Genomic DNA, 21,964 nt, shown 5'->3' on the forward strand with positions numbered 1-21,964 from the left:
AAACTGAACTAGTGCAGGTTGAAGAAAAAATTGGGGTAGTACACAAGTCGACCCAGAGACCACCTTTTGAGCCTACAGTTCTTGTTAAGTCTAATCAAGGGGTACAGGGCCCTTTGTTAGCCACTATTACCAATACCCTCCAGACTGGCACAGAAGCTCCCTGTATGCAAGCCCTAAGTGTATACAAAGATCTCAATACCGAGTATCCTTCTGTGGCTCCTCCAACATTAAAAAAGAGAAAAGCTGGAGGCCATTCTAAAAATACCAAAGGTGAATCAGGGGCTAAGAGGAAATCTCATTCACTTCTGAAAGACTCTGTTTGTCACTTTGTTGCTTCTGATATGTCACCAGATATTCCTATAACTGATATTGGAGAGAAGGAAGTTCTACGGGATGATCTTACACATACAATTGATTCTATACTTAAACCCTTCTGTGCAGCCTAGGAGGAGAACATTGTTACCTTGATAACTAAAAAAACTGGATCATCTTCATTCTAATATGATGAAGATGATTTCTCAATCAGTTTTAAGACCAATTCTTACGGATAACCCTTACATGGAGGAGGCTGTGCCGGAAAGGAGAGAAGTCCCGCACAATCTCCCTCCAAATGATCAGGTTTCATCTCTTGCTCAACGATTAGCCGGACATGGACCCCCACTTGCGAAGCTTACAGAGCTCAGCCCTCTTCTGGAGTCTGGAAAGGGATTTAATTCAGGTGCTCCTCATATTAATTCAATTTCCATCAGAGACGAGTCATTGCAACTCCCACCTGACTGTATGCCGTATGTCTTGGTTTTAGCAAATGTGTCCCCCTTAGAGCCTTACACCCAGGCACTAATGAGGAAGTGTGCTCATTGGTTAAGGTCTAAATCTAGACATCAAGGAGATTTGAATGATAAGATTCTTATGGCACGCAGAGTAAATTGGATTGGCTCCTCAAAAAAAACATATGAGGGTGACTGCGTTGTGATTAATTTTGCTAATCCCTGCTTAGTAAAATGTTTGTTGGCTGATTTGTTTTATTGTGCTAGGAAGGAAGTAGGAATCCACATTTACCCACTTAGTTATTTTTATGATCCGTCCCCCCTACGTGTTAATCCTAAAGTAGCACAACAATACTGCAATTCAGGGTTGGCCAAAACTCAACCTTGGTCAAATAACTCTTTTTTTAGTTGATAACAGATTCCGATCCCTTTAGATGAGAATGATTGACATGTGGATAAGGGTGTTGGTGGCACCCTGGAGGGATCTGTGGAGGGTATTGGGCTTGACATTTCTTCACCACAGTATGGGCTTGTTGAGATTTATATTGTCCCTTATGCCCTTTTAACGGCTAGTACCGGTGAGGAAATGGTGGTAGGGGATGGGACCAAATCGCTTACTTTACTTTGCTGGAATAATGCGGGCCTCTAATCGAAGGCAAAATATTTAGAGTGGTTAGAATTTATATCTTTATATGATGTAATTTGCTTGCAGGAGACCTGGTCAATGGACCCCTTTTATTTGGATGGTTATTACTCTGTTCATCAATCAGCAATCCCCTCCCTAGTGGGAAGGGCAAGTGGGGGCCTTTTGGTTCTCTTCTCTTTACAACTCCCCAAAATGGAGGCATCTTTAATCTGGTCTCCACCATACTTCGTGGTTGTTTCATTGCTGACTGAGGGAAGTAAGGGTATATTGCTAATACATTTTTATAACAACATCCCATGTGATTCTCTGAAGGGAGGTTTAGAGGGGATAATAGATTTTTTGGACTCTTTTGATAAGCTCCAGGATAATGAGTTTATTATTATATGGGCTGGAGATTTTAATATGCCATTATGTAAACGGGAGCTTTACATGGGTGTTGTACCCCCATAGAGGATAGAGAGACGTCAAATCATTTTATTCACACAAAACAACGTGAAGTTTTAAATTATTTTATTTACAAATTCTATCTTGTATACGCAAGGGAAAAGGCTGCCACATACATTAAAAAAATACCTACATTTACGGGGAATTTTAAAGGGAGTATTATCGATTTTATCCTTATTAACTCCCTTGACTTTGATTTAATTCTTGATTTTAAGATAATACCGCATTGTGCCAGCGATCATAATCCTCTATGTATTAAACTTGCCTGTAACTCAAAATCAGCACCTATTAATAGAGAATTGAGAAGGAATTTTGCTTTTAATAAAAAGTTTGGTCTACGTATAAAATGGGAAAAGGTTGACCCTAAGATTTGCAATCAGAAAATCATTGAACAAAAATTGTATTTCATTAATATGTGCCTGTCGCAACATCGATCCCATGATCGATTAGTATCAGAATATGAGCACTTAAACTATGCTATTTCAGAGACTCTGGTGACCAACAGAACCTCCTGGGCCCCAGTAGTTTGCCGATGGTTTAACTCTGCTTGTACTGCTACACATAGAGATCTAAAAATAGCCCTCAGATCTATTCCTTTTTCTCTGGATTTAGTCAGAAGGGCAAGGGGCCATTATAAGGCAGTTTTGATAGAGAGGAAAAATGAAATCAGAAATAGAGCATGGGATGAGCTTTTGGTAGCCACCGAACTGAATGATACTACACAATTTTGGAGGGTGGTAAACCATCCTTATTTCATGGACCAGGACAATAAAGAGGATGATTGCTTGATACCCGAAGCGATCTGAGTGAATCATTTTATGAGGGTTTTTCAACTTGATAGTGACATTTCTCCGGAGGGGGATGAAAGCAGTAACAAGAGACCTGTGGAATCTAATTGGAATATAATAGACTTGCCTTTTGAGTTACATGAGGTGATTACAGCCATTAATTGATTAAGACCAGGGAAAGCACCTGGCCCGAATGGGGTCCCTGTTGACCTTTAAAAGTCTGTGTCAGATCTCTGGGGTCCTCTAATTACAAATGTACTAAGAAGTGCAGTAAAGAGTAACATTCCCCCTCCTGGAAACTGGCCATTATCATCCCTATTTTTAAAAAGGGTAACAGGAAAGAGCCAACTTGTTATAGGCCAATTTCTCTTATAGATTCCACTGCTAAGATATTGGGGAGTGTGATTTTGACTCGGCTGGAACAATGGGCAGCGGAGGCGAAGATACTCTCCCCAATTCAATATTCTTTTAGACCTGGCTCAGGTACAGTGGAACAAGCGTTAAATCTGCACCTCACCCTTAGTAAATATGTTACTTCTAGAAAAGAATCTATCCATTTGGCTTTTATTGATTTATCAAGTGCCTTTGACCTGGTAAACAGAGTGAAGCTCTGGCAAATTATGGAATCCTTGGGGATTGATCGGAATCTTCTAGAGTTAATTAAACAATTATATTCTGATCTAATGGTCACAGTGCAGTATGGTTTGCATGGTGAGAGATCTTCCTCTTTTCCCTCCAGGAGAGGTGTTAGACAGGGCTGTATTTTAGCACCGTTTTTATTCTTGCTGTATATTAATGGACTCTACGATTTTTTTAGTAAAAAACGGAAAGGATTTCCCTAGAATGGGATTATTCTTGCTGTATATTAATGGACTCTACGATTTTTTAGTAAAAAACTGAAAGGATTTCCCTAGAATGGGATTGAGACAGCTCCCTGTCCTTTTGTATGCGGATTATGCGGTTTTAATCGCCCGTACAGCTAACGGCCTTCAAAGTCTATTGGATCTCTTTTTCGTTTTTGTGCAGGATCTAGATCTGAAAGTAAATTTTATGAAAACATTTGCCATGACTGTTGGTCCCCGAAATACTAGATCTAAACGATTTACCATTGTAGGAAATATTATAAACAAAGTCAAAGATTTTTGTTATCTAGGCTTGCATGTAGTTTCCTCCATGTTATGGAATTCCCACCTCACTATTAAGGCCCACCAAAGGGTGAGAAATCGGAAAGCAATATTTCGCTTTGCTCGCAAACTAGGCCATAGACCAGTTCACCAGATTGTTAGGCTTTTTCATGCAAAATGTATATCAGCAACTATTTATGGGGAGTGTTTGTGGGGCCAGACTAAAGTAGATTCCCTTCAACGTATAGAGAATAAGTTTTTTCATAGATTATTGGTGATATCAAAGAATGTAGCAAATATCATGTGTTATGAAGAACTGGGATTACGGCACATTGAAGATTTGATTGGTGTCGCTCCTCTTCTACTATGGTTGAAATCTTGGTCTAATCCTGCGGCTAGTCTGGTACAAGATTGTATGACCGACTGCATTCAACTGGACAATTTTAATAGAATCCTGTGGTTTACTTATCTGCAAACTTCATTTCAGAATAAAGGCATGGAGAGCATGTTTACTCATCCAGAGTCCCTGCCTTCAAATGCTAAGGTATTGGTTGAAACACAATATTGCGAGTATATTTTGAATTTGAGACTGCAGGGGGCTCTGAAACTGAAAACTTTTGATCCCTATGTTCAGATTTCAACTACGATTCTGATGGAACCTTACTTAACCTGTTTCCCGAGCTACTCATCATACTCTCTTCTTGTCTTATTTAAATCTGATACATTTTAGAGTGGCCTTTCCAAAGCAAAGAACCTGGCAAAAAGTTATCCCGTACTGTCCTTGTGATACTATTTCTAAGCAAAGCACCGGTCACTTCCTTTTATTCTGTTCACTTTATTCAGTTCCTAGATGTACTTTTATATTGCCTTTGTAACGGAAACTATGTATTCTCTCCTAAAAAGACGCACTGATGTACAGTATGTTCAAAAACTGCCATCAATTCAAATCTGCTATTTTGTTTTAAATTTTTTTAGATCAGCCTTTGCAATTAGGGAACGATTTGAACTGGTGGATATTGCTACTGTATTTTAGGTATTATCATGGGAATTTTGTTATACTTACCTGTAAGTAGTTTTGTATTTTGGAAATGTGAGACATGCTTGCCGAATATTGCTCCATATTTAATGTACCTGCGTTTTAAATTTTCTGTACATTTATCGTATTATGCTGAATAAAGAAATTTGACTGACTGACTGCCTCTATGCTACACTTACCTTACACAGTTCGCAACACACTCTAAACATTCTCCCCTCACCCACCCCCCCTTATATCACAAGACACAGGCAGGACATCATACACTAAAGTACACATTTACTAACTATGACTAAACAATTATATATGTTTTTGTATATTTTTATATATTTGTATTTGTATTTGTATTTTTTCATTCTTTTTATAAACTTATAAAAGCCCCAACATCACCCCCACCCACCCACATAGTAAAACAGTAAGAGTACAAAACCTACTTATCCTAACTAACCCAGTCTAACCTACAAGTAACCCCCTAATACTCACAAAAAAACTTGAAAAAGAGGAGGGGTGGGAGTTAGTTTGGGAGGAGTTTGATAATGACATTCAGAGGTTTGCCCTTTTCAGCCTTTTCTTTATATTCTTAAGGGCCTTGTTATTCTTGACCACCTCCTTCTCAATGGAGTCCAACATTTGAGGACCAGTTGTACAGCCATCCGAATATCTGTAATGGCACTCATGTCCACGGCAGCAGATGTGGTTGGCTGTGTAAAGGTACTTGTGGGTGCAGCAGATGGAGCAATATTCATGTTGGCGGCTGTGGGTCCTTGAACACCTGTGGTGCTTGATCCGGCCCGTGTGAGGAGTGTGGATCCCTCTCGGCTGAATGCCCGCCACTCACTAGTGGATCACTCTGAGCAATAGCGACGTGCCATCCCCCTGAACCCAGATTCCACTGCCAATATGTCCCTATAATGCCCTTCCGCCTTCTGAAAGGCACGGAGTTGGTCGCTAATCATGTTGACATCTGTTAAAATGAGACAGGCAACCATCAGTGTCAGCATTGTGTGGAATATGTGCAGTAAATTAGCTTACTATCTACATCGAATAGCACATGCATTCCTACTCACAATCCAGATGATACAATGGCCATGATAGATGGAACTACAATGCTGTCTTAGCACCATTTCCCTTACACCATAGCCATCCGCAACAAGATTAGGTAACAAACAATTTTAGATCTGCTTAGACTTTGCACCATTTGTGACAATGCTAAGGCAGTGTCATATTCACAATGATCAAGGCCACTATTCCTCTTCATATGTGTCAAATATTCTAACATACATCACCTGAAACTTGTTGCTGTAATTGGAAGTATGGGATGCTGTTGCAGAACTCAAGACTCAATCACACTAAACACTTCAATGTTACCCAGGACAGACAACATCACACTTACTGGATACATCTGGGTTCTCAAATCTTGCCACCTCGTCTATGGTGTAGGGGGGAGGTCCACCTGAAATATATGGATGGAAAACCATGGTAAGTATCACATCACTGTCACCACTAGTGGACAATATATGACAGTATGTACTATTTAAGTAGAGTGAGGTAATCATCCAGGTTGTGGACAGTGCAACAGACGCACCTCTGCAAACTCACAATGAGATTGTCACTCTGGTGAATGAAAGCCATACATCTGCACTCTTACTCTGAGCCTGAGACTCATGTAGTGCTACACCCTGGAACAACCATGTGTGGACAATCTGTTGAAAATGGAACTCCATGGATCACACGGCCACCCATCTCTAGCATCAATGGAAAGTAGTGGGCTACCAGCCAAATAAAGCCTCCCAGCTCTTCCTCCCCATTCTGGTCTGCTGCTCCCTGCCAGACATTGCACTGGGGTACAGGTTGAAAAAATGTAAAAAGTAGTATTGAGGAACAGAAATAATAAAAGGAAACTTAACACCCAAAAATTCACTAACCCAATTAACCCACCTAGAGAACAAACCTTGACAGACACCCCAAGGCACAAGTGCAAGGTTAAAAACACTAGACACACACATTCACAGACACTGGGACAAATGAGAATCCAAAACAACAACACAAACAACAGGAGGGACAGCACACAATACACTAAATAGCAAAAAGATACCACCAACTCCAAAACACAACCACACAGTCAAACGAGGCACAGACTGTAAAGAGAAAGAGAAAGTACACCCACTGTACCATGCCTGTAAACAGGATATCCTATTACATCAGTTTCTCTGCCCTTGCGACATGTTTTATGTCAGACGTGTCTGACATTTCATGTATTGAACACAATGGACAGTTGAAAATCATAACATTTTGCTTTGTAATTGCAATTACTCTATGGTGGACCTGCAGCCCTAGCCGCATATGTTCTCATCCATTCTGATGTGCATTCCATAAACATGTCCGTGCAAGGTGTGAGGTCATGTGACAGTATTGGGCCCCATGGCAGTGGCAGTAGTGATTTCCATAGATGTACTGTGCATGCTCCATTTCTCCCATTGCTTGTCATACCTGGGCTAATCATGTTGAGCATTGTCACCAATGATGTCCCCACCTTGTTACACATGCTCCATGCAGCCATTACAACTCTCACACTGAGTTGTGTTAGTGGTCTGTTCAAACATTACAGTCTCACCATATTTTGACATCCACTGCCTCATGTGTGGGCCCCTTTTTTAGGTCATTTTTAGACATGTTGTTGTGTGTTATGAGCTATTGTTATACAAGTTGGCAACGTGGATGTAATTAATATGTTGTGGTCCATAAACTGTGTCCTTCAGTTGTCACATTCAAGTGATGAGGCTGATTGTGATGTGTATGATGGTAGCAGTTCACTCTTACACTTCACATGTTATGTTGCCACAGTACTCTTCAGGTTTGTATTTGTGACATGTTCCCTGATGTTAGACTCATAATCCTAAGGTGTATGTTTAAGAGATTGAAGATACCATAGCCAGATTGTGTGAATAATTGAGATGTTTATTGACAAAATTTATAAGGTGGGTTACGTGATGGTTATGTGAAGAAGTTCTGTACAATGTGCAATCTGCGGCCTATCCCAGCAGCTGTGTTGTGGTCTTCCCCCTCATTTTCTTCTCCACCATCCTCCTCCTCAGGCAGGTCATCAACCTGCTCAATTAATTGTACGTGCATCCATACACATATGTTGTGCAGGATAGCATAAGTCAATATGATCTTGCAGACCATTGGTGGTGCATATAGGAGGCTGCCTCCTGTGATGTCCAGGCACATGAATCTGGACTTCAGGATGCTAAATGTCCTCTCCACAATGGTCCTTGTCCTCCGATGTCCCTCAATATATGCACGCTCTGCTGCTGTGCTTGGGTTGTGAAATGGGGTCATTACCCATGTCTGTATGCCATAACCCAGATCCGCTGTAAAATATAACAGGAGTAATTTGTTGTAAGGCCTTGCAACAGGTAAGTCATGTAGCATGGCAGTTGATATTAGGATCTGGTAGTGGCTCATATGTATTTGTGTTTTGGTGTGAGTTCCTATCCTTGTATGATCTTTCCTCAGCGCTAGGTTGTTGGATATGCCAATCTTGTGTTTGGGTCAAGGACCTAGAACACTTGGGCCCTGATTATGACCTTGGCGGACGGCGTCCGCCAAGGTACCGCCGCCAAATGACCACACCGCGGTCAGAAGACCGCGGCGGCCATTCAGACATTTCCTCTGGGCCGGCGGGCGCTCTCCAAAAGAGCGCCCGCCGGCCCAGAGGAAATGCCCCTGCAACGAGGACGCCGGCTCAGAATTGAGCCGGCGTAGTTGCAGGGGTGCGACGGGTGCAGTTGCACCCGTCGCGTATTTCAGTGTCTGCTTTGCAGACACTGAAATACTTTGCGGGCCCTCTTACGGGGGCCCGTGGCACCCCCTACTGCCATCCTGTTCCTGGCGGGAGACCCGCCAGGAACAGGATGGCGGTAGGGGGTGTCAGAATCCCCATGGCTGCGGAGGCGGCCATTCAGACATTTCCTCTGGGCCGGCGGGCGCTCTCCAAAAGAGCGCCCGCCGGCCCAGAGGAAATGCCCCTGCAACGAGAACGCCGGCTCAGAATTGAGCCGGCGTAGTTGCAGGGGTGCGACGGGTGCAGTTGCACCCGTCGCGTATTTCAGTGTCTGCTTTGCAGACACTGAAATACTTTGCGGGGCCCTCTTACGGGGGCCCGTGGCACCCCCTACCGCCATCCTGTTCCTGGCGGGAGACCCGCCAGGAACAGGATGGCGGTAGGGGGTGTCAGAATCCCCATGGCTGCGGAGCGGGCTCCGCAGCCATGGAGGATTCTGTAGGGCAGTGGTAAACCGGCGGGAGACCGCCGGTTTACCCTTTCTGACCGCGGCTGAACCGCCGCGGTCAGAATGCCCTCGGGAGCACCGCCAGCCTGTTGGCGGTGCTCCCGTGGTCGGTGACCCTGGCGGTCACCGGCCGCCAGGGTCAGAATGACCCCCTTGGTTTGGATTCCACACTGATAGTCATTATGTATGTACCATGTGTTGTGTAGTGCACCTTTGTGTCAGTGTGCTATCACTAGAGGGGAAATGACACATCCTCACAACACAATGGGGTCAGATGTGGTGGCAACATGGTAGCACTACAGTGCCTTGGCATCCCATCCCTTTTGACATGTGTCATTACAGATGAAGTGTGACACTTAGGGCCTATGAAATAGGTTACTGTGAATGTACAACATGTCTGCTAAAGTGGCTGCTGTGTCCTGCAACATTTCAAATATACAAGAATGCCCCATGTGTGACATGTTACTTGGCAACCCTTTGTTGTCCCCTGCGCCAGTTGCTCATGTGTAGCCGTGCACCAATGCTACGTACCCTACACCAGGGTACTTGGCTACCTGCCTTGTGGAGGTGGATGTATCTATGCTAGATGGTACACTGCCCTGGGCATATGTTTGTTTGATGCCCAATTGGCTCTTTCTGTGTGTGCAGCTGTGTGCAGTATGCATTTGAGCCACATTCATCCGAGTCCATAGCACAGTCTACTTCCTATTTGCAACCTGCATACTGCACCCTTGGGGTGGTATTTGTTGTTGACACTTCCTGAGGTTTTAGGGGACAGCTACATGTGAATCTGCACCTTCAAGCTATGTATCCTGTGGTGACAGACCTGAAGGGAGAAACATTGCACACCTCTTCCATGTTACATACAGCATGGGAGGGTGGCCAATTTAGAATGTGGCTTCAAGTAATGGAGAAATGGTCATCTGCCAAGATGTACATACAGTGCAGGCTATGACTATGGTACTGTGGGCTATTACATTGTTCCCTTGGTGTTCCTGAGTGGCAGCTAATGTTTGTGTCAGCCATGAGGTGTCCAAAGGTGGGTATTCCATTGTCACAGGATCAGCAACATAACTAGCAGTGTCTCTCCCACATGCACAGTGCAGGCTATGGGATGTAGCTCAACTACTTAGCAAATGTGTCCCTTGGCACAGTGCATGTGAGGTCAGTGATGTCCTGTTGTCTCCTACTGCCCATGATCTAAGATCTGTACTGTCTGACTGTGTCTCTTCCCCCTGTTAGGCCATTTATTGTATCTGATACAGACATGATGGTGTTGTGAGTCAGTGAGTGTTGCATGTGAGGTTGCACTACAGTGACTGGTTCCACTTCTGACACATCTGGCACATGGTATGTGATGGGGATTGATCTTGTATTCCTATGTGTGTGAGCCAACGCGTCAGACAGATGTCTGTGCACACTAGAGGTAAATTAGGTATGTGTTGATGAGATGCAGCTGATACAGGCGCAAGTTGTGTGGTGTTTGATATGTGTTCTGGCAGTGATTCGCATGGCATGACTTGAGACATCTGTGCCTATTTGGAAGTTACATGACATGGGCATGGTGTATGCCTTTAACGTGTCTGTGATATTGTTTGTTTAGTGTAGTGTGTGTGATGTGTACATAGCGGGCAACCTGGGGGCACTTGTGGTGGTCTGTGTAGTTCCGCTGTTTTCAAAGGGTACATGTCTGCACCTGTCCTTCCTGCGGTGTACCTGTCAAGTTGTGGATGTGTTATATACATGTGGGTGTATGTATTGGTGTTGTGCACTGATTCAGCTGTACTGCAGCATGTTGGATATGTGTTATCACCTGCACATATGTGTAACCCTGGCCATATGTTACTGTAGTGGTGTATGTCTTATGTATCCGACAGGGTTGGGGTGTTGTGTGTACATTACTAGATTTGTAGACTTACCCACAAGTAGGCCATTTCCAAGTTGTCCATCCTGGAACTGTTCATTGATCGTACTGTGCTGGAATATGAAGGCGCCATGGACACTCCGAGGATACTTAGCCAGAATGTTTATGAATAATCTGCGGTGGTCCACTATGCCCTGCACATTAATGGAATGTGTGTGCTTGTGATTCCGGTATAAGTGCTCTGTTGCTGTAGGTGGTACGAGCTGGACATGGGTGCTGTCAATTGCACCAAGCACATGCGGGAAGCCATGGATTTGATAGACCCCACGTTTGTTCTCCTACTGCTTTTGCTGGGTGTTGGGGAATCTGATGTGGTGAGGTGTCGGAGATTATGGCGTCCAACACCTTTGGCAGGAATGCAGAGAATGACGGCTGTGAGACACCAGCAACCAGTGCACTCGTTGTTTGGAATGAGCCACTTGCCAGCACGTGCAGGACAACAAGCAGCTTGTTTTATAAGTGGTATGTTGTGTGGGCCCTGCAGGCTGGCTGCAATTTGTGGCTCAATGTGGTGCAGCAGGTGTAGTATGGCTTGCCGGTTGAGTCTATAAGTCCTAATAATGTCCAGGTCCCTGAGGCCAAGGAGGGTTGTCTTCGATCTGAAGACCCTCTCCTTCCTTCTGCGTTGCCTTTGTGGGCTGCATTGTCGTGCATGTGATTGCTGGTGTGGTTGCTGTGCTCTGCGCCATCTAGCAAGCAGTATCAGTATCACCTCCATCTTCTCCTGTGGGTTGTAATGTTGCTTCTGTGTGTTTTCCTTAAGTAGTGGTGTGTTTGCCTCATTTTCATGCCTGCCCTGACCTAGGCATTAAATTTTGACACAAATCGGTGTTAATGTCAATTTTTGGATCCGCCTCCCACCCGTGCGTCTTTTTTGCTTGATTGGTTAAAGTTGGCGCTAGGGTGCTTGAGTCATTTTTTGGACGAGAACGCCTCCCTTGCATCTAATTGATGCACGGAGATTTCACGCATCCGAAAAAGGAAGTTAACACCAATATTTTGATGCTGGACGGGCTAGCGTCAAAATATAAATATGGCATTGGGTTTGTGCTGAATTAGTGTCAAAAAATTTGCCGCTAATTCAGCGCAAACAGAGTATAAATATGCCCCTCCGTGTCCAATGTCAGATTTGCAACTATTCTGGATTTTCTCATCCAAAGTGCATTGTCATGTCATTTCAATGATTTCACACAATTCCAACAAAATATTAGGGGCCAGATGCAGGAAACGGATAGCGACTCGCAAACGGCAAAAATTGCTGTTTGCGACTCGCTAATCGCGTTTCCCTATGCAGAAATGCATATTGCGAGTCAGTACCGACTCGCAATATGCATTTCAGAATCGCAAATAGGAAGGGGTGTTCCCTTCCTATTTGCGATTCGGAGTGGTATGCAATACCATTTGCGACCGCATATGCGTTCGCAAATGGTGTCGCAGTTACCATCCACTTCAAGTGGATGGTAACCCACTCGCAAATTGGAAGGGGTCCCCACGGGACCCCTTCCACTTTGTGAATGGACCCACAAATATTTTTTCAGGGCAGGTAGTGGTCCAAGGGACCACTACCTGCCCTGAAAAAAAACGAAACTAAAGGTTTCGGATTTTTTTTTAAGTGCAGCTCGTTTTCCTTTAAGGAAAACGGGCTACACTTAAAAAAAAAAAAACTGCTTTATTTAAAAGCAGTCACGAACATGGAGGTCTCCTGACTACAGCAGGCCTCCATGTTTGCGAGTGCCTAGACTCGCTATGGGGCCGCCATTTGCGACCCACCTCAGTAATATTAATGAGGTGGGTCATTGCGACCCCATAGCAAGTCGCAGACGGTGTCTGAGACACCGTTCTGCATTGGAAATTGCGACTTGCAATTTGCGAGTCGCTCCGACTCGCAAATTGCAAGTCACAGTTCCCAACTTTGCTACATCTGGCCCTACATTCTCTAGCAATTTGCAACATCAGGTCCTTTTATCACAGTACACTAAGTAAACAAATACATTTTCATGAGAATCATACGTTTCCTGTCTTGTTCGACAGCTAGAACAAATAATGCAACATTGTTAATGACAAACATGTTCCTTGCCTTCAATACAATAGGACATTCAGCATCACACCAGCCTAGAAAAAGAATTCAGTTCAGAGGGGACAGAATAAACAAGTGAATTTCCATTACTGCTGCACAATGAATCTTTCAGGCCTAGTCAAGCTAAGAAAGCCTTAATACACATTAACACAATTAATACATTAATAAACTTATTGAGCACCTTACGATTTATATCAAATATGCAAAGCAAAGATTTAATTGCAAACATTATTTGTGACATGTTAGAACTGATTTAACTGTGCATTTATTTTTCTGCACACATATAACCCACATTAATAAAATTCATTTAATTCTTTCGTTTTTTAATTTTTTTTTATTGTTTTATTGTAAGCACTGCAAGATGGTACAAAACCCAACAGATGGAGCAATAGGACATTGTCAGTTGTTCTCCAAAACCGTTGCCAAAGTGATCATAGTAATCACAATGATAATAACAATCAGAAAGAGCAGTAAAGAGAACGGAGAGTAGAAGGGAAGGGGAAATAAAGGTTGGGAAGGGGGATAAGCAGAACTTCGTGCTATAGGACATCCTTGTACGGAGGGGCAAAAAAGGGATGGGGGGGTAGACCATTGTATAGGGTGGTGGGAGCTGGGTTCCAGTGTCGTCTAGCCCCTCGGGAGTGGGGAGTTCACTCCTCGCTGTGCCGGTAACCGGCTTGTAAGCAAGTCGCAGCGCCTGTATACAGTGTGATATCAAGTTGCGGTCGGATATCTTTACATTGGAAGGCGGCCTATCGGAGTGATAGTATATGCCTGGGTAGTGAATTGCCAGGGAAGCGAATCGATCTGGATATGTGGGTCTGAGTTCTTTGGCTTCTCTCGGGACAGTTCATGCATGTTCCTTAGTGTTCTTACGCCGACTCAGATGTATGGGTCTACAACCAAAGGTTACTGATAAAAGTATAGGAGGCCTGGATCGTGCCCCTGACGGAACCGAGGAAGAGAGAGGGGAAGAAAGAAGACAGAGAGAGGGAAGAGGAGAAGGAGGAGAAAAGAGAAGCTAATGAGAGAAGAGGGAGAAGGGTAATCTATCAAAGGAAAAAAGAAGGGCGGAGGGTGGGGCATGGGAAAGGGAAGGGGAAGAGTGAAAGTGGAGGGGGAAGGGGGGAATGGTAGGTGATTTCAGGTGGCTTACAGTCCTCCCCCAGTGAGGAAGGGGGCCCATATTTGGTTGAACAATTGGGCTTGGTCCTGTAGGTTATAGATGATTCTTTCATGCGTGGCAATGCGGGTCATAGCTATGATCCACTCTTCCGGGGTTGGAGAGACGGCCGATCGCCAGTGGCGTAGGATTCAGATTTTTGCAGTGGCTAGCGCTGTGTGTAGCAGCCTCTTGTGCGGTCTGGTTAAGTCTTGGAGAGAGGTCGTGTCGTGCAAAAGTTTGAGGGGCGGGGGGAGTGGTGCCGGGAGTATCATAGATTCAGCCAGGGTAGAGCCCACCACATCCCACAGTGATTGGACCGTTGGGCAATCTGTTAGGATATGTTTGAGATCACAGTATGACTCTGGGCATCGCCAGTACTTCGCATGTGGGAGAAGTCCTGTCCTGTGCAGTTTTGCTGGGGACCAGTGCCAGTCGTGTAGGACCTTAAAGAGGCAGAACTTTAAACGTGCCTCTCGGGTACCTCTGTCCAGAGCCTCTAGAATGTCTTCCCAGTCCTCCGGGTCTGGTGTCTGTTGTAGTCGGGTTTGCCATTTTAAATGCAGCGTATCCGAGAGGGGTTGGGAATAGAGCTGTTGGATGATTAGGTCATAGAGACCCGCCATGACTCCCCTGTGTTGCCCCCACTGTTGTAAGTATGCCACTATGAGTGAAGACCGGGATCCCCATTGGGTAACCTCGGTCCCCTGACAGATGCAGTGTTTGAGTTGCAAATATCGCCACTCTTGGCTCGTTTGGAGATTTAATTCTTCCCATAGCCTGGGGAAGGATTTAAGTGTGCCATTTTCCAGAACCTGGGAAATTGTATGGATGCCAGCCCTCCTCCACTGCGGCCAGTCCAGCACTTCACCGCCTATCCGGAGTCCGCTGTTATGCCACAAAAGTGCGTGAGCGTGAAGAAGAGGGTGGACCCCGAACAGGCGGTGGACCCTACGCCAGGCCGCTCGTGTCGCTTTCAAGATGGGGTTCACCAAACCGGTAGATGGAAGGTCGTCGCGGTAGGGCCCTCCGAGTCCCTCCTTCACAGACAGCAATAGCGTCTCCACGGCTATCCACTGGGGCGGGTCCGGCACTCCGGACAGAGTGTGTGACAGCTGGGACAGGTGCAATGCAAGTGAATAATGCTCTACCGACGGTAGCCCCATGCCCCTGTGGGAGCGGCGGGCTAGGAGTTTAGCGGACGATACGCGTGGTCGCATTGAACCCCATACGAATGATCTGATGAGTGTATATATATTTTGTAGTGTATTGAGAGGCACCTGTAGGGGGAGGAGTCCTGGAATATAGGTGAAACGGGGCACCGTGACCATCCTTACCGCTTGTACTCGACCCCACATGGACAGGCCCAGTTGGCTCCATTTTGCAAAATCAAGCTTCGTCCGCGCAATGAGGGGGTCAATGTTGTCCGCCACCATGTGCGCTAGGCCCGGGTTGACTAGCACTCCCAAGTATTTAAGGCTTATCGGTGTCCAGCAAAATGGGAAGCCTAGTAGAGCTGCTCTTGTAGTCATCCGCGAGAGGGGAAGCGCCTCAGTCTTATCCCAGTTGATGCTGTAGCTGGAGAGGATTGCAAATCCATCAATAATCTCCAGCAGAGCTGGTATGGATCTTTCTAGATCCATGAGAGTTAGTAGGACATCATCTGCATATAGATAGATTTTAGAAATGCCGACATGTAGTGTGAGACCTGTGATGGAGGGGGAGGAGCGGATAGCCGCGGTGAGGGGCTCCATTGCTAACAAGAACAGAAGTGGTGAGAGGGGGCAGCCCTGTCGTGTGCCTCTTCGGATAGGAAAGGGGTCTGAGAGGAAGCCTCCGCAATTGACTCTTGCCGCGGGTTGGTTGTAGAGTGCCGCACCATTGAGATAAAACTGTCTCCCAGGCCAAATCTCTCCAACGTTGTAAACAGATAAGGCCACTCTATGCGATCGAATGCCTTTTCCGTGTCCAAAGACAGGGCCAGCGCCTCCTCTTGTAGGTCCCTAGAGGCCCAAGGGTACGGCATAGGGTGCGCAGGTGGTTCCTTGAGGTGCGACCTGGCACAAACCCCAATTGTGTGTGGTGGATCAGAGACGTTATGACTTTGCGTAGCCTATTGGCCAGGATACTCGCTAGGATTTTGATGTCACCGTTTAAGAGAGATATGGGTCGATAGCTGCCACACAGCAGGGGGTCTCTCCCGGGTTTTGGTATGACGGCTATTATGGCGTTGTTGGAAATGGCCCCCAGGGTCTGTGTTGAGCAAGCTTCATTCAGAGCCGCGTGTAGTATGTCAATTGCATCCCTCCCTATCCATTTATAGAACTCCTCCGGGAATCCATCCTTCCCCGGTGATTTGTGGTAGGGGAGGTCGAAGATGACTCTTTCTATTTCCTGCCTGCTTATTTCCCGTTCTAGGAGGTTGCGTCCCTCCTCTGTCAGGGAGGGTAGGTCAATACCCGCCAGAAAAGCTGTACATTGCGCTGGGCTGGATGTATTCTCTGACGTATAAAGGTGTCTGTAGAAGGACACAAATTAGTTAGCGATGGCTTGTGGGTGTGTTAGTATTTCTCCAGAGGAGGCGCGGATTGCTGGGATGGCAAGGGCAGCTGTCCTCTTCCGAAGCTGGGCTGCCAGCAAGCGCCCTGCCTTCTCTCCCTGTTCGTAATGTCTTCCTTGTAGTCTCTGTAGAGCATACTCTGCCTGAGAGGTGTACAGCTCGTTGAGGGCCATTCGGGCACGCTCTAAGTTTCGGCGCCCCGGGAGAGAGGGGTGTGCGGTATATTGTCTAGTGAACCGGCGTGTGTCAAGTTCCAGAGCCACCTGTTTCTCTCTTCTGTCTCTATTTGCCAGTGCCGCGTCCCACATAAATTGCCCCGCACTGAGGCCTTGGCTGCGGCCCACATAATTCGGTTAGAATTCACGGAGCCTAGGTTATTTTGAATGAAGAAGATTGTGTGGTCCTGTAACTGCAGCTTACCCTGGGGCGAACGATAGTGATGGACCGCGAATCTCCAGGGTTTACGGCCCGGGGACACAAGGCCCAGGTGGATGGCTATGCAAATCGGGGAGTGGTCCGAAAGGCCGCCCTCCAATATGTGATTATCGTGGGTACGGGCCACGAGGTTGTGGGACAGGAGAAAGTAGTCAAGTCGGGATTGGGTGCCATGTACCGGTGAGATAAAACTGAATTCTCGCTCTGTGGGGTGGGTCAGCCTCCAGTGGCCCACTAGGCCTTTGTCCGATAATATGTGGGTCTGTAGGGCTCTGTCTGCATTGTTACTGACGTCTAAGGGGCCCGTTTTGTTAAGTGTTGGGTCTCTGGCTATGTTCCAGTCCCCTCCTATTACATAGCGAGATGACCCTATCTCGGTCAGGAGTCGGTTGATTTGTAAGAAAAAGAGGCGTTTTGGGCCCGTTGGTGCGTAGATCGAAGCCACGCACAGTGAGGAGTCACCCATCTTTAATTTGGCAAACACGTAACGGCCCTCGGGATCGGTCCATGACTTAAGAACGGTATGCAGGAGGGTTTTGCGCAGTAATAACGCCACGCCGCATTTTCTTGGGGTGGTCTCTGTGCTGGGGGGGAGGGGTCCAACTAAACAGGGCGGTGCCCACCCAATCGCGTCGCATTTTATCGGATTCCGGACCATCTAGATGTGTCTCTTGTAAAAGGGCAATGTCAGTCTGTTTGGAATTGAGATAGGATAGAACTTTTTTTCCGCTTTATGAAGTGGGTAAGGCCATTTACGTTACAAGATATGATTCGCAGGGGTGCTGCTAGCACTCTGCTCGTGTCGGACATCCTTGCGCCTTATTAAGGTCTACCCGGGTGTAGGAAGACTTGGGACAGGGCAGAGAGGAGATGCTGGTGGGGATTGGGTGGAGAAGGATTAGGGGCTTGGCAGAAACTCTGGAGCTGGGGAGGATAAGTAATTGGGGGGAAGGGTGGGAGACAAGTAGGAAATGGAAGAGGGAGGAGGAGAGGGATTAACTTCTAAAGGATAAGACAAGTAAACAGAGCTGAAGGAGAAAAGGAGAATTAAGAAAGATTATGAAAAGAAAGAGAAAAACGGGACAAAAGTCCAGACGGTCTAAGACTGTAACCTGTAGGTCTAAAACCCAGGCCTATCGAGCTCCGTTGCCCGGCCAGCGGGCCCCGGAACGAGGGAGGCGGCGCACATGCGGCACCTCAGCCCCGATAATCTGCCTCTCCTATCTACCTGCAGATCTGAGTGGCATAAAGGGGAGGAGGGGGGTTGGGGGGTGAGGGAGGCGGGGAACAGAGGGAGGGAGGGCCATGTGTAGGATGCGTATGGCTCACGCAATGTGTTATGTGGGGTGCGGGGGACAGGGGGCAGCACTGCATGGATCCGTTGCAGGTTTGGGAGATAGTGTCTGTACCTTGTTAGCATCCAGGAGAAGGGAGCCGCTGGGACAGCGTAAACCAATTTTATTGGTTTTATCGAATTTTGTTGAAGCTGGGGGGGAGGGGGGAAGAGACGTGGAGGTGGAGGTGCGGGTGGGTTGCTGTTTGGAAGAAGGGGGTACCACACTACTACTGTAAATCACTCAAATGCAATGATACGTTGTCGATCATAGTAAACATTTAGCAACCATCATTGCAGGTAATCTAAATTAAAACAAATTATTAATGGATAAAAACAGTGTAACAGTTCTGAGGAGGTGCCCAGGATCTATTTGAAAGACAAACGGGAGTTATGCTATTGAAAGAGGACGTATTACTAGGTCTCTAAGAAGAGGGAGAACAAAGGAGGATATGCTAAAGCACGTGATAATAAGCAAGAGTATTCAAACACTATCTAGAACAAGCAGAGGCATTAGCCCCCTATGATAGTATGTCTATGAGTTCACAAAAACAGGTACTCATCTCTCCTTTTCGTCTTCTCCGCAGCAAGGGCCCTTTGGTGCGATCGTGCCAGCTCTTGGTCGATTGTAGGGAGGGTCCTGAGGGGCCTACTGTTTTTTTGTCCTCGGGGGGGTCCATCGTGGGTTACAGGGGGGAGCGGGATTTGTCTCTTTCTGATAGCTGTGTGTGCATCACCACCGCTTGAAGTACTTGGCCCCTGTCGTGGTAGCTTTTCGCGAGTCTCTCAAAGTCTCTTCCTCTGATTTGGGAGTCTGTGGTGGAACGCATTTCAGGTTCAGGTTTGGGTATCGGGTGGCCAGTACTCAGGAGTGGGCCCTGTGTGGTCTGGGGGAGCTGGGCAGTCCTTTCCATGGACTGGGTTTGATCTTGCAGTCCTTCTAAGAATGTTTAAAGGTCCTCCGGATCGTAGAAGTTCTGTGATTCCCCATTTTTGGTGATCTACATCCTGGCCGGCTCAAATAGACCAAATTTCACATCTAGGCGACGGAGTTGGGTGCAGAAGGATAGGAAGGCTTTCCTCCGATTAGCAGTCTCCTTGGAATAGTCAGCTGATATCCGGATCTCCAGGTTACCCGATCGGAGCGACCCTTGTGTGCGAGCCATCTGTAGTAGTTGGCGGGCCTGCAGGTGTTGCAGCATGCAGACTATAATTGGGTGAGGGCGGCCATTTCCACTCTGTCTCTTGGTGCCCAGCCTGTGCGCCCTCTGGAACTCCAAAGGGGGATCAAATGTTATATCTGTTAGCTTGGGTAGTATGTCCCGCAAGTAGGAGAATATGTCTGCACCTTCAACGCCTTCCGGGATTTCAAGGAGGCGAACATTATTCCTGCGGCTCCTGTCCTCCAAGTCCGTCAGCTTGCTACAAAGGTGTGAGAGAGTTTCAGGTTTCTGTCGGTCCAGGAGGCTACTTGAGTTTCCACCGTTGTCACTCGTTGATCGAGCCCGGACATCTGCGATTGGAAGCCTGCTATGTCCAGACGCATAGATCTCGTCTCCGCCGTCAGCGCCACCATGGCGTTGTCCATGCCCTCCAGCTTACGGCTCACCGCCGATATCTCCTGCAGTATACGGTCCATTGTCGCACCTTGTGTGTCATCCGCCATGTTGGCGCAAGGGAGGGGTGGAGAGTCCTCTACTGAGGGATGTTTCTGCTGGCGGAGGGCTTCAGAGAATAGTAGTTGGCGGGCTGGTTTACCCGTTGCGTTGCCCGTCGTCTTGCCCCTGGGCATTGCGGGTTCCCCCGTTCAGGTAGGAAGCCAAAAAGTGTCGGACTGTGACGCAACTGGTGCTTGTAACAAAATCTCAAAAGTCAGGCCTCTGGGCGTCCGGACAGTGCACAGATCCAGGCACAGGTACAGACCCTGGTACTCCCCCTCTTGTCCGAGGCAGGGAGGGGGTCGATGCGGTGGTAGGCCCGGGTGGGCGTTAGTTGGAAGTATGGGGGTCGTAGGTGTTCTCCGCGCAGGCACCAGCGGTCTCCCCACTCACCCGGAGGCCCCGGAGCATCCGGGGTCACCAGGGAGGGGCGGGAGCCCCGTGGTTCTCTGTTCCCAGCCGGGAGAAGAAAAGAGGGGAGGGGGAGATCCCCGGTGCTGCCTCCGTTCCCCACGTGCCGTCCAGGTGCCAACATTGTGGTCGCCGAGAAGGGAATCCACTAGGCGCCAAGCGAGGGGGCACGTAAGACCCCACCGCCCCCACAGTCCATAAAGAAAGATATGAGGCGCGCCTCCTGCGTCTGCGCTACTGGGTACCTAAAGCCGTGGCTGGCCCTCTTGCCGCTGGTCCCAATGGTAGTTGGATGTATAGTCGAAAGAACAAGTGTCCCAATAGGAGGGCTCCTGTGGTACTCGCCACCATTGCGGGCCCGTGCTGTGTACTCTACTCTTCCCCGTTCACCCGTTCGAGAGGGTTTGCGCTACCTGCTCCCTGCCAGTCAGGGGGTCCGGTGGGCGTGTGACGTAGTTAGTCATGGGAAAAAAAGAAAAACATTTTTTTTTCCTTTTCCCCTGTCCTCCTCCCTGTTTGCTTTTTGCTGTGGGGCCAAATGTGTTTTTATCCTTGTATTCTGTTTTAATTGTTCTGTTTCCTTTCTCTCCCCTTTTGTTACCAGCGATGCCCCCGCTTCCCCAAAGGCAGCTGTCCTGAGGTTGCGGTCGTTGTTGAAGAAGGGACTCCACGGGTCCCGGTTTCTGCAGTGGGGGGAGGGAGGGTCACACGAGGCTGCTGCCACTCTCTCCGCGGGCCGACCAGGTCTCCGGCTCGCCCGCGGGGGGCCCCCAGTCTCCAGAAGAGGAAAGGAAGGAGAGGAGCAAGGCGAGCGTGAGAGCCTCCAGACTCCCACCTCCTCCGGTAGGTAGAGGAGGGAGGCCCGGTCCCCGGTCCAGATCCACCAGCTACCTGAGGCCGCGGCTCAGCTTTCTGCCGCAGGCCTCAGCGCCATCTTCCTCGCTCTTTGTGTGCACGGAGGGGAGAGGGCGCCGTCTGCCTACTACTCAGTGACGATCCTCGGCACTCGATATTGTTGATGGTTTGGGGGGCCCTCGGCGCCCCCTGGCATCGCCGCCACCGGTCCACAGCCCGCCGCCTAGCAGAGCTCAGCTCCTAGGCGGCCATCTCCATTCGTGGCCAGACCACGCCCCCAATTCTTTCAGTTTTTAATCTACATCTTATTAGGGAACACTCTGAACGTTAACTCCTTTTAGTACCTCATTTAATATGAATGCAAAATCTCTCATGTTAAAACGTAATGTTTAATATGAATAGCGGCCACAAGGTCAACCATAATTCAAATGTGCACATCTTACCACTCATGT

This window comes from Pleurodeles waltl, chromosome 2_2 (genome assembly GCF_031143425.1).
Source record: "Pleurodeles waltl isolate 20211129_DDA chromosome 2_2, aPleWal1.hap1.20221129, whole genome shotgun sequence".
Lineage (NCBI taxonomy): Eukaryota > Metazoa > Chordata > Amphibia > Caudata > Salamandridae > Pleurodeles > Pleurodeles waltl.